Source organism: Euphorbia lathyris, chromosome 6 (assembly GCF_963576675.1).
Source record: "Euphorbia lathyris chromosome 6, ddEupLath1.1, whole genome shotgun sequence".
Classification (NCBI taxonomy): Eukaryota; Viridiplantae; Streptophyta; class Magnoliopsida; order Malpighiales; family Euphorbiaceae; genus Euphorbia; species Euphorbia lathyris.
Genome location: NC_088915.1, coordinates 35,437,390 through 35,450,384, shown reverse-complemented (window position 1 = coordinate 35,450,384; position 12,995 = coordinate 35,437,390). Strand labels below are relative to the sequence as shown.

The following is a 12,995-nucleotide window of genomic DNA, read 5'->3' as shown; positions in this document are numbered from 1 at the left end:
TAATGTAAATTTTTCGTTTTATTATGCTGACTTAATTTAATTCTTTAAATTACTTTACTTAGTATTGGTCAGCAAGGCCGAGCAAGATGTAAGACAGCTTTAGTCAGAGGCTGACTAGAACCATATTACTTGTGAGTTGGGAATTAACACTTAAGATCAGCTTCCAACTCAGCACTCCTGATTACTCAGTGTCAGCTTATACAATTTATATCCTGAGTAATTTAAGCAAGCAACACATACATATATATATTGAGAGGACGAGTTAGAAATTACTCAGCAGACTTATCCTGGTTCGGCCTCACCGCCTACGTCAAGTCCCCAGAATCCTTCCGGGCTTTTTCAATCCAATACTGAGCTCTTTAAAGGTAGAGCACAAACCGTTTACAAGCAGTTGAGTATGCAAGAGTACATTCCTCTATTCGTCTACTCAACCCCTACTGAGCGCTATAACCAAACACTCAGATTTTCTCTACCGCTGAGTACTAAAACCGAGTACTCAGCACCACTCTCTCAATTTTTGCAATTGATACAAATCTGTTCTTTCTAGGTGAAGAACACTTTAGATGCATACAAATTCAATCTAGACTTTTACACAGAAATAGGATTTGGGTGTAAGAATTTGCTTTATCTTGTTTGTATGTGCTTGTATGTATGCTTTTCTCTTTTGTATTTCGGCAAGGATCCAAGAGATGAACTTGTCCTTTTATAGTGAATTCTGAGGCTTCAATCATTTGAATTCGGATGTATCCGTTGGATTCAAACGGTCTTCTTGCGTCATTCACTAGTCAGCATACAGTTTTGCAGGTCAATCCTGTCGTATGAGTTTAGCAGGCGTCAGGCTTGTCTTCTTCCGCCAGGTTCATCTTCTAGCGCCAGTTTTGTCTTTTAGCCAAATGTCAGTTGACCCATGCATCTCGAAACTGTCTCCTTGCGTAATTCCAAAGCTTCTGAATTGGCGCAGACTCATGTCAGATCTTGTCATTTAGTAAACGGATCATTCACGCTGTCCTGACGAACACTCAGTTTGACTTAATGGACGTTGCCCTCGATCTTTATCTTTGGCGAGGCTGAGTCATATTCCACTTAGTTTCTTTGGTCAGCTTCATCTTCAAGCGTTTGTTCTGAAGAAGACTATTCTTCTATTATGCTGAGTCGTGTTCTACTCAGCTTCTGTGGCTCATGCTGACTTCGTCCTGTCTTACTTTTTATTTTTTTTCTCATTTATGATTATACTCAACATTGAACAAACATATTAGTACAATTAAATCAAAGCACTTAAATTTAATTGTGTTAATCATGGATTAACTTAAATAATTTTGTCAAATTAAAATCATGTAGAAAGGTGTTTCAACAGTTTTTTTCCCCATTTTCCCATCTCAAAGCCTCAAATGGTACTTTTGTCCTTTCACGGGGCTAGAGGTGGGAAATTGGGGCTGGATTTAACAACACCCTTTTGATAACTTAATATATTAATCTGACAAGGTAACGTATTGAAGTGATGATATGAGATAAGGAACTTTAACCTTATGAAGAAAATTTCCCATAAGAATGATAGGCCCTGTTCTTTTTCACTTAAAGTTCAGTTCAGTTAAGTTCAGTTCAATTAATTTAATTTCAGTTTAGTAATTTATAATTATTTATTATAATTATAATTATTTCTATATAATTTATAATTTAGTATTATTTATATATAATTCATCATTATTTATTATAATTACAATAATTTATATATAATATATAATTTATTTGTTATAATTTATATATAATATATAATTTAGTATTATTTATATATAATTCATTATTATTTATTTATAATTATAATTATTTATATATAATTGATTATTATTGATTATAATTTAGTATTATTTATATATAATTCATCATTATTTATTATAATTATAATTATATATATATATAATTTATAATTTAGTATTATTTATATATAATTCATCACTATTTATTCTAATTATTTTGTTTTGGTAGGAAAGGAAAGAAAAGACAAAAGGAAAAAAACAACCAACAAAAAGACCTAACCCGGGATTAGCCTAGAGAAGCTAACTCCCACCACATCATCCAAGAGGAGAGAAGTCAGGAACTTAGGAGGAGAAGAGAAAGTTGAGACACCCAAGATCCTCTCATGGCCCTCAGCCGCAAGACGGTCTGCCACCTTATTGTGCTCTCTGAAAACGTGGCAGAAGCTGATGGAATCAAAGGAAAAGCAAACCCTTCTAATCCCTTTGACTAAATTCTGGCTTTTCAAACAAATAGCATTCTTCTCAGAGATCATTTTGATAGCTTCGATATTATCAGATTCCACAATCAATTTCTTCACGCCCAAATTTTTAGCAAGCCTAAGGCCGGAAAAGATCCCCCAAAGCTCATCATAGAAGGAAGAGCCCATACCCAGATTTTGAGCAAACCCAGACACCTAACCGCCACCAGCGTCTCTCAGAACCCCTCCAGCAGCAATTGTACCTTTCATCAAACAAGAGCCATCTGTGTTTAACTTCACAACCCCTTCCCTAGACCTACTCCAGCCAATGAGATGAATAGCCTTCTTCTGGATAGTCCTATTTAAAGAATCCACTTTGAAGCTATCAACAATGGAGCAAATCTTTTTAGCGAAGAAATCCAATAAATTAGGCATAACCGCAATTTCTCCTCCAAAAATCTCCCCATTCTTCCACTTCCAAATCTGGTGACAGACAACCGAAAAAATGAAATTACCATGCTCAAGACCTGCCAACAGCTTTCCACTAACACCATCTAAAAATCAGTCAAGATCAGAATGGGACAAGAAAGTGGACAGCAACTGGTCAGGGAGAACTTTCCTCCACACACTACAAGAAAATAGATTTTTTGTGGGGAAATTTTTCCCCACAGAATATCAAAATTTCGCCACTAAAACCCTTTTGTGGGGAAAAAAATTTCGTCACAAGATCGCCACTGTTAAGCCGACGTTAAAGGTATTTTTGGCGAAAATTTCGTTCATCACAATAGACGCACAATTGTGGCGAAATAGTAATTCGCCACAAAATGCATTTTCTTTTGTGGCGGTTATTGCCTTCGCCACACTAGACCCAATTGTTATGGCGAAAATTATCCCCACTGATGGACATAGTTTTGTGGGGAAAATGTCCCCACTAATCGTCATAATGTTCTGTGGAGAATTCATTTTCGCCACAAATAAAAATGCTTTTTTGTGGGGAACATTTTTCTCCACTAATCTTACTACTATTCTGTGGGGAAATAGTTTTATCCCCACAATTCTCACTCTTTCTGTGGGGTAATTCTGATTCTTTCATGGTTATTTTTCAAAATTAATATTTTAAAATTTTTTGGATTGAAGGAAACTCATATATATAATATATTTATAAAAAACAAATAAAATCAAAAATATATGAAAAAAAAGGTTATAATGTCTATGAATGATGTTAACAACTCAATAGGTCATGCTTATACTAGCTAGCCCAAATAGGTTGAAAGTATATGAACCAGAAGCTACCAATTCAGGGGGTTTAGCCTTACAAAAAGCTACATCAATTGAAACAATAGGTGAATCTCAAATACAAATTGAAAAATTAACCCAGCTTCAAGAAAATTGATCCTAAATCCTAAACTGAAACTGAAAAAATCAGGAAGTAAAATTAAGAACAAGTAAAAATTAATCCAGCTTCTTATAGAATTGACAGTTATTAATCTAAAAAAGAAATTGCATACAAATTATGAACAAATTGCATAAAAAAACTGCATAAACCAAATCCTTCATATATAATCTATATGCTAATCAACCATAGGTAGAACGGAAGCATATGTTAGAAGCTCCTAGATTACTAAGAAGGCTGAACCAGAGCTCTTTAACATCATTTATAACATCTCTGTTTATCAACCAAATGTATTCATCCTTAACTTTCGAAATCTTTATTGTACAATAATTACAACTCTTAGCACAAATCTACTCATCATCATCATATGCATATACATGAAAAAGAAATAGCATCAGTTATCAAGTTTATTAACAAAATTTTAGAATACCAAACACCAAAACAAAAGAATATCATAATAGCAAAAACAATATCAACCAAATTCACTGAATTTAATCAATATACAAAATGGAAGCAGCATGATATTGAGAAAAAATATATGGCAGTAGCAAATGAGTGTATAGAGCAGAATCTTACAGCTACTGGAAAAGCTTTAATCTTTCAAGCAAATAGTCATCGCTCATCAACATTCAATTAACAGAGCTCTACTTGTTAAAAATTCAATATGGACAATGAGCAGGACAAACAATGTTCACTCGAGGTAACATATTTACAAGGAGACTTTACCTAACCATTATAGTTCCCTATGCTTCAATACCTTCTACACCTCACCCAGCCAACTACTATTTATGCAAGATCAATTTTCTTTATAGGGATACTAGCACCTACGAGAAGGTAAAGAAGGACCAACATTTGTAACTTACTTGTGTTTCGCCATTGCTCTGCCTGCAGCATGATACACATAGCAATAACTTGCTTTAATACTCCTGAAAGGCAACCACATACGAACAAAATTTGGTTAGTGGACCTTGGTGGAAGTGAGCGCGTGCTGAAGACCAAGGCATCAAGAAGACCCTCAACATTTGGAGATGTTATTAATGCCTTTCATAGGAAAAAAGCATCACATACATTTCAGGTAGCTCTGAAACTTTGTATGGCAATTTTCATGTCTTTCAGTTCAACTTCGACCGTCCTGTTTGGCTATTTTTGGCTCTATGTTGTTGTGTCTCTGACCTGAAATTGATTAATAAAAATGTAGTCACCAAGTTCTGCACATTCTGCTTAGGGAATAGCAGAACAAAAGATTATAGAGATAGCACCCTTAACAACAAAAGAGACTTAATGAGGCAAACTTGGCCTTTGCACTTGCTAAAATGTTGTTTTTCAGCCCCTGTATTCTAATTTGACAACTGTTCATTCTTGAACTTCATTTTTTGGAGAAATCTGACATCCCTCTAGTAGTGAACTTCTATCTTTAGTGAAGTCTGACATCCCAACTGCATCATGCCTGTCTTCCACGCTTGTTAATACATGAATGAAGTGGAGATAGCTGCCACGCAGGACATATTTATGCAAATTTGACTAGAAAATCTTATGTTAACAAAATTGTCCTAAATGGCTTTTACATGTCAGTTATCTCCAGCTCACTCGTGTTTTAACAGGATGCAAAAGACACCGGTGTCGGAACCATTAGAGGGCTGCTAGGATTTTCAAGATTTTGCTACATTTTTTGCCATTAGTTTCTGCAAAATTTGCATGACTCTGTGCACAAAACAACAATGTCTAAACTACTCTGCATCCTACCTATCAGTCACTATGGCTATTAAAAAAAAGGCCTTCTCTAACACATCACATGGGTGCTGCTATTCTTTCTACCATCAAAACGAAATTGAATAGGAAATTAATGTCTTTTGAATATTCAGCAGCAACTTCAGATGGATATAACTTCAACTACCAAGCATAGTACAACATAAATAAAATGTTATTCCAAGGAGAAGAAGTTAATTGTTCAAACAACACCTTATAGCAGAATTATATGTGAGGCAACAATTATAGTTCATTATGTTTCAATACCTTCTACACCTCACCCAGCCAACTATTATTTATGCAAGATCAATTTTCTGTATAGGGATACTAGCACCTAGGAGAAGGTAAAATAGGACAAGGCTTGAGGGTTGAGAAAATAGTCTTTGGTAAACTTGATACAGTCTCTCCAGGGTTCTTGAGGTGTAGATGCATACCTGTTCAGAGGATAATCTGACACAATAAAATTAAAAACCAATTGCTTGAGCAATGAATAAAAAGAATCCATTTATCTTATAATTATAGCTAACATTAATAATATATCAAAACCAAATCTATAAGTTGTCCTCCTCATTGAAAATTTGGCCCTTCAGGACTCTATCTTGTGAAGTTCCATAAAATGAGCTACAAATACCATTAAAAGAATAGCTCCAAGATTTTCGCCAATGTGAAAAACAAGCAATACTTTGTAAAGGACATGGTAATTGTGCAGCAGCCACACATCAAATAGATAGAGCCTAAATTTGAAGAAAACAATCAATTATATCAAATTGAATTGGTAATATTCAGTAAATAAGAAAGCTAAATAATCATCAGCAACTCTCATCTCATTGTAACTAGATAAGACATATATTAAAATCGCAAGGACAAGAAAAATCGAACTCAACTATCAAAAGGAAACCAATTAGGAAGACCATATGAGCCATTTATGTTCAACATTAGTCACATTTAAGTCTTTCTCTAGAGAACTTGGGAAAGTAATTGAACAATAAACAGAACAAATTTATCATTTGACATTTCAACTCCAACATGGAAGCCACTAATTGCTATCTAGTCTAACTATAGCCAAATGAATCACACAATTAATTTACCTTTCTAAAAAAACCCATCTGCTTGGTTAATTTGCAAAAAGCCTACTTACACAGAAGCACGTTTTGTTGTCTCATAAGAGAAGCCAGTGCCGACGCGAGAACAAAAAAAGTTATGCTGGCTACCTATAATGAAACACAAATAATTAAGCCCATATTTTAGGCAGAATCTAACATAAAATTGATTGTTATAAACTAGTGATAAGTGTTTATAACCTTTGTCCATGAGCAGGGATTCAATACCAATGTGGAAAAGCTCCCATTATACTCCACTACTTCTAAATTTAATTGGCCTGCTCATATTCTAAAATTAGCTTCACCTTTAATTTAATTTAGAATAAGTAAAGTGGTAAAAATTTACCAATTTCAAAGAGAACACCAGGCAAGGCAGAATAATCAGGTCCCCCAGTTAGAGAAAGCGAACAGGATCTTCCTTGGTTAGGTCCTAAATCATAGAGCTTGCTTGAATATAATCTTCAGAACCCCAACAAAATCTGCACCAGAGATCAACTACTAAAACGGGAAAAGAAAAAGAAAAGAGAAAAGAGAAAAAGAAAGTAGAGAAAATGGAAAAACCTGATCCACTTTTCCTCAGATGGAAACTGAACTCCACAAATGTACTGATTAGGTCTAATGTCCTACCCAACTAGAAATATCGATGATAGGAGTTATAACTCTCCTACGTGCTTAGAAAATGGAGACCTCTTTTCTGCGCAAATAGTAAAGATCGCCGCTCAGTGCTAGAAATTATGGAAGATGGAAATTAGGGTAGATTGAAATTGAAGCGGGAAAGGAAAATGGGAAATTTGTAAACAAGCGGGATAAGGGAGAGGGAAAGGAAAAGGGAAATAGGGTTTTCATATTTCAAATAGAAGGGTAAAGCGAAATTTAATTCTTCCCTCCTTCAACATTTGTGGTTTAAATATTAAGTTAATTTTTATTAGTTTTTTTATGAAATTTTACTTTTGTATTACGCTAAACATGTTACATTTTAAGGTGCCGCTATGGTTACTTTGTTTTTTATAAAGTACCGTTACTTGGTGTGGTTTTCACCATTGGATGATAGAGCATAAAATTAATCCAATGGTGAAAACCACACCAAGTAACGGTACTTTGTAAAAAACAAAGTAACCATAGCGAACACCTACATTTTAATGCATTTATATTTTATTTTTAAAAAATGCTATAAAAAAAATGGTACTAATTAAAAGAACTAGCCATTATGTAATTGTTACATAATTGTCAAATATGATATAGCTATCTTTTATATATTTATTAGAGATAAGGTACAAAAATACCCCGAATGTTTATATCCAGGAGCAATTTTACCCTTAACGTCTAAAATTGTACAATTTTACCCCTAGTATTGGCAGCAGGAGCAATTTTACCCTTAACGTTGACAAGTTAGGTCAATTTCACACAAATATTGTGTTTTTTATTCTGCACCAATTGTATATTCGTTGTTTCTAAAAAAGATTTCATATTTTTTTGTCATTTAATAATAGTATTGGAGATTAAATTTTTTAAAATTTCAAGAAATATTTGATTTTTTTTTTGTCCAAAGCGTACAAAATACAATATATTTTTTATTTTATTTTTATTTTTTCACGTATAATCTGTTTGTGATTTGTTACTAATTAGTGATAAAAATAACACATATATGAAGTGTAGATGAAAAGATTCATGACCAAGAGACAATTTAATGAATTATTTTTCAAATTGATCCAATTTATCAACGTTACAGCTAAAATTGCTCTTAACTGCCAACGTTAAAGGTAAAATTGTATCATTTTAGACGTTAGTGGTAAAATTGTTATGGCTTACATATTTTTACATCTTATCCTTTTTATTAAATGCATGTGTATAGTTTTTTTAGTTAATTATAAAGTCAAATAAAACAATTTTTTCCATGCATGTGTATAGTTTTTTTAGTTAATTGTAAAGTCAAGTAAAACAATTTTTTTCCCCTTCAATATTTAGAAAAATTTATTAATTAGGATAAGTATTTTCAGTGGGGAATTTCTAAACTCTCCACTAATATTTTGTATTTTTGTGGGGAATTTTAGTTTTCCCCACTAATGTAGTATATTATCAGTGACGAAATTACGATTTCTTCATAAATAATTAAACTTTGTGGCGATATTTTGAACTCCCCACAAATATGTATAACTTTGTAGCGAAATTTTTCAATCCTTACAAATATCTTTTATTTTGTGACGAATTTATAATTCCCCACAAATTTATTATTTTTAGTGGGGAAAAGTATTTCCCCACAATTTTTTCCCCACAAAAAGTCAATTTTCTTGTAGTGACACTTCTTTACTCTTAGCACAATCTCTAAGAGCATGACAAATAGTTTCATCATGACCTCTGCATCTACTACAAGCTCCAGAACCCACCAAATGACGTCTTTTTCTATCCATATTAGTCAGCAACCTATTTTTGACCCCAAGCCACAGGAAACTCCTAATACGGTACGAAACTTTCAAGGCCCAAATAATTTTCCAAACTTTAGGGTGCGGAGTCTCCAAATTTTAATTTGAAGGCCTCGAAAGTGGACTTACACGAATAAGCCCCATTATTAGTCAAGGACCAATAGTGATTATCCCTGTCTTCCTCCTTGCTACTAATTTTAACTCCTGTAATTTTCAGGAGCGTTTCCAGACTAAGATACGAATCGAACCTCAACCAAATCCACTCACCCTTAAAATCTACAACATCAGCAATTCTCCAATTCCGACTGTCAAAAGGTGGTGGAACTCTACAGACTTCTAATAAAGGCTTATCACCAATCCAGACATCATTCCAAAAACTGATAGAATTGCCATTGCCCACTGCCCAACCAATCCCAGAGCAACACTCTGAAAACACAGCACTAAGGCCTTTCCAAAGAAAGGAGCACTAAATTATAATTTAGTATTTAGTATTATTTATATACTAGTCGAAAACCCGTGCGATGCACGGGGTATGAAACTTTTATATAATTTAGATAAATAAATAAATTGACATATTTATTTTTAAATAATTTTATATCATGCTATGAAAAAAATTTATATTATGTATATTTGAAATTAATATATATTTTTTAATGATAATTCAAATTAAATTAATTTTAAAAATAATTGACTACTTTTTTTATAGAATTTTAACTAAAGATGAATGATTTATTTATTTTTACAAAATTCAATGATTTGTACTTTTTAGAAATTTTAATATATTTTCATATTCCAAATATTCTGTGAAACAATAATAATAAAATAGCAGATTAATTAAGAAATATATTAGAATATAATAAAAAAACCAAAAATTGAATTAAACTATAATTAAAATTAAATATTATATTTACGATACAAAAGAATTACAATATAGGTTAAACAAAAATTGAATTAAACTACAATTAAAATTAAATATTATATCTACGATACAATCTATGTTAAAATGGAAGCAACATCAATATATTATTCTATAAATTATTACAATCAATACTTTTCTAATGTTGCATATGAAGAAACTTTATCAATTCAATATGTTACATATAAAAAAATAAAATTCGAAAGAATTAGTCACAAATTCATCTTGATGATAATTATTTTGGATGATGGAATTTCATGATCACCAAGTATTCAAATTCAATTATTCATTCTGCTACAATAACCCAATATATTTAATTGAATCAGTTTAAGATGATGATTTCTCCTATTTTCATCTCGAAAATATTTCATCAAGACATTTGATCAATTTGTTCTTCATTTTTTCACTATATAGAATATCAGCCATACTCGCAGATATCACTTATTTGACTTTATTAATATTTTCTAATCATTATATATTCTTGAATTTTATAAGTAAGAAAAACAAACAAAAGAATTGAAAAAAAATGAAGGGACGAAAAAGATAATTAGGAGAGAACCATCTTCCTCTCGGGGTTTTTTTTAAGAAAAATAAGAGAGAATATCGAGACATAAGCATATAAAGAGGAGAGTGAAAATATTTTTTGCCCATTAATTAAACATTTTATTTTTTCTTAATGAAGTATTTGTTGAAACACCTTTCCACATAATTTTGATTTGACAAAATTGTTTAAGTGTAATTAAAAAATATTCTAAACACACTAAGTTTAAATGCTTTAATTTATTCTACTAATGTGTTTGTTCAATGTTGAGTTAAATTGTTTATAAGACACAAAGATTAAAAGGCTCAAAGCCCAATACGGAAGTCAAAAGCCCAAGTCAAACAGTTTAAGGCAACTCGGCCCGCGTATGTCAAAACGCTGTCGTTATGTACAAAACGCAGCTCAGCGGAAGAAGGATCTAGAAGACCTTCGTGGAACAACTTCGGGACGAAGCTGTTGAGTTGATTCGACAAAGAGTACAAGACAGCAGCTGAGCAAGAACAACTTCCAGACAAAGTGTTTCCACTTTGGGTAAAGTTTAGAAGACACAGAATGCTGTCTAGTTGACCTTACCATAAATGGAGAGACATTCTGCCGAGCTGACCAAAAGCTGACCGAGGACAGAAGATACTCAAATCTGATTGGCCGAGAGCTCTGAGCAAGACAGGATGACAACGACAGGAAGCCGTTTCCCTCCAACGGTTATTTCGAAATTCGAAATGACCGATGCCTCAGACGTCTCTATAAATAGAGCCCTTCAGTTGCTTCATTCAATACAGAACTTGATCAAGCCATTACGCTGACCAAATTTCTACGCAAAGTTCTGCAAGAAAAAGCAAAGCAATCTTACACTAAATTTCATATCTTTTGTGTAAAAGTCTAGAGTGATTATTCAATCATCTAAGGTGTCTTAGCTATCGTTGTTTAGGACAAACACTTATCATTTATAGAGATTAGAAAGGAGAGGCTGAGTACTCGATTATAGTACTCAGCGAGAGATTAGGATTGAGTAGAGGTATAGAGGAAGGTACTCTTGTTATACTCAGTTTCTAAGATTGTAAAAGGTTTGATGCTCTACCGTTAAAGAGCTCAGTAGAGAATTCGAAATCTCGGAACGTGTTCCGGGGATAGGACGTAGGCTTGGAGGCCGAACCTGGATAAATCTGCTGAGTAACATATTTCTAACCTTAAACTCCTTTATATATTTATTGCTTGCTTAAACAAAAAAACTGACCAAGTGAAGAGGTCAAGCTGAGTTGTGCGCATTGAATATCTGAGCTCAGGAATAGACTCTAAGTGCTATCTCCTGACTCAAGTAAAGAAACTGACCTAGTCACCAGTTGACTAAGCCAGTATCTTGTTATTCACTCAGCGCTGCTGTTAAAACCTTTTTCTCACGAAAAAGAAGTCTGCCCTAACAAAATTTTTTAAATAGTTCCTACCCCCCCCCCCCTTGGAACTATACTTGTAACGTTATAAGGGACCAACAAGTGGTATCAGAGCTTAAAAGCTCACTGTAAAAGGTTTAACCACCTTGAGCTGATCCCCACTATGGGCGAAAATAGCACTCGGTTTCTCCCAGGAAACCAAACAACTCAGATCTTACATGAGGGGCTGTCCATTACTCGGCCTCCCCTATTCTTCAGGTCTAACTATACCTTCTGGAAGAATAGGATGAAAAATTTCATTCAGGCTACAAATATGAGTGCCTGGCTATCCATAGTCCAAGGTCCATTTGTACAAAATCATGCTTCGGCTATAAACATGCTTCACTGTGCGCTCGATGCTGCAGAATATAATAAAATCTCAAGTTGTGAGTCGGCGCAAGAGATCTGGAAGAAGCTGGAGGTCACCTACGAAGGAACCAATAAAGTAAATGAGTCCAAGGTGAACCAGGAAATGAGATTGTATGAGCTGTTCGAAATGAACAATGATGAGGGGAATATCTGACATGAATGCAAGGTTTACCAACATCATCAATGAGCTCAAGAGACTTGGGAAGATCTTCACTGAGGAAGAACAAGTCAAGAAGATACTCAGGAGCCTTCCCAAAGACTGGCAAGCAAAGAAGACCGCTGTTGAGGAAGCTCAAGACTTAACCACCTACAAATATGATGAGCTCATCGGCTCGCTGCTGACCCATGACATCTCAATGAAGAATTTCAAGGTGAAGGAAAAGTCTGAAGGCAAGAAGCAAAAATCTCTTGTCATGAAAGCTGACTCCACTGATGGGAGCTCAACAGATGATGAGGAGATGGCTATGTTCACAAGGAAGATGAAAAGGTTGTTCAGAAAGAATGACAAATATTCTAAGAAGCCTTACAGAAAGTTTGATAAGTATAAAGCTGAGTCCAGCGACAGCAAATACAAGAAGGACAACTCAAAGCCTATTACATGCTTTGAATGTCATCAAACTGGCCATATCAAGTCAAGTTGCCCCACGCTGAGGAAAGAAAAGAAGAACGGCAAAAAGGCAATGGTGGCAACATGGAGCGACAGTGATGAGTCTTCATCAACAGAAGCTGAGGCCACCGAGTCAGCGAAGATATGCTTCATGGCTGATGAACTTGCTGAGCCGTGCGTCTCTGAGCATGTTGACCCCTTCATTGCATCTGACGATGAGGAGCAATCAAATGAGGTAATATCACTTCCCCAGCTCAGAAACGA

General features: G+C 34.1%; 1 long non-coding RNA gene across 4 annotated transcripts; it reads right to left on the bottom strand.

Annotated features, from left to right (window-relative positions):
• Nucleotides 1–1,988: 1,988 nt before the first annotated feature.
• On the bottom strand, nucleotides 1,989–7,304 carry LOC136233248 (uncharacterized). Of its 4 annotated transcripts, none has more exons than XR_010690748.1 (6): nucleotides 7,013–7,304; nucleotides 6,798–6,930; nucleotides 6,653–6,729; nucleotides 4,674–6,562; nucleotides 4,469–4,531; nucleotides 1,989–2,756 (listed from the first exon to the last, which is right to left on the bottom strand). It is a non-coding gene; the product is annotated as an uncharacterized lncRNA (long non-coding RNA). The 4 variants fall into 4 exon arrangements; XR_010690749.1 differs by having other exon boundaries at nucleotides 1,989–2,695; XR_010690747.1 differs by lacking the exon at nucleotides 1,989–2,756 and having other exon boundaries at nucleotides 3,711–4,531; nucleotides 4,674–4,778; nucleotides 6,440–6,562.
• Nucleotides 7,305–12,995: the final 5,691 nt, after the last annotated feature.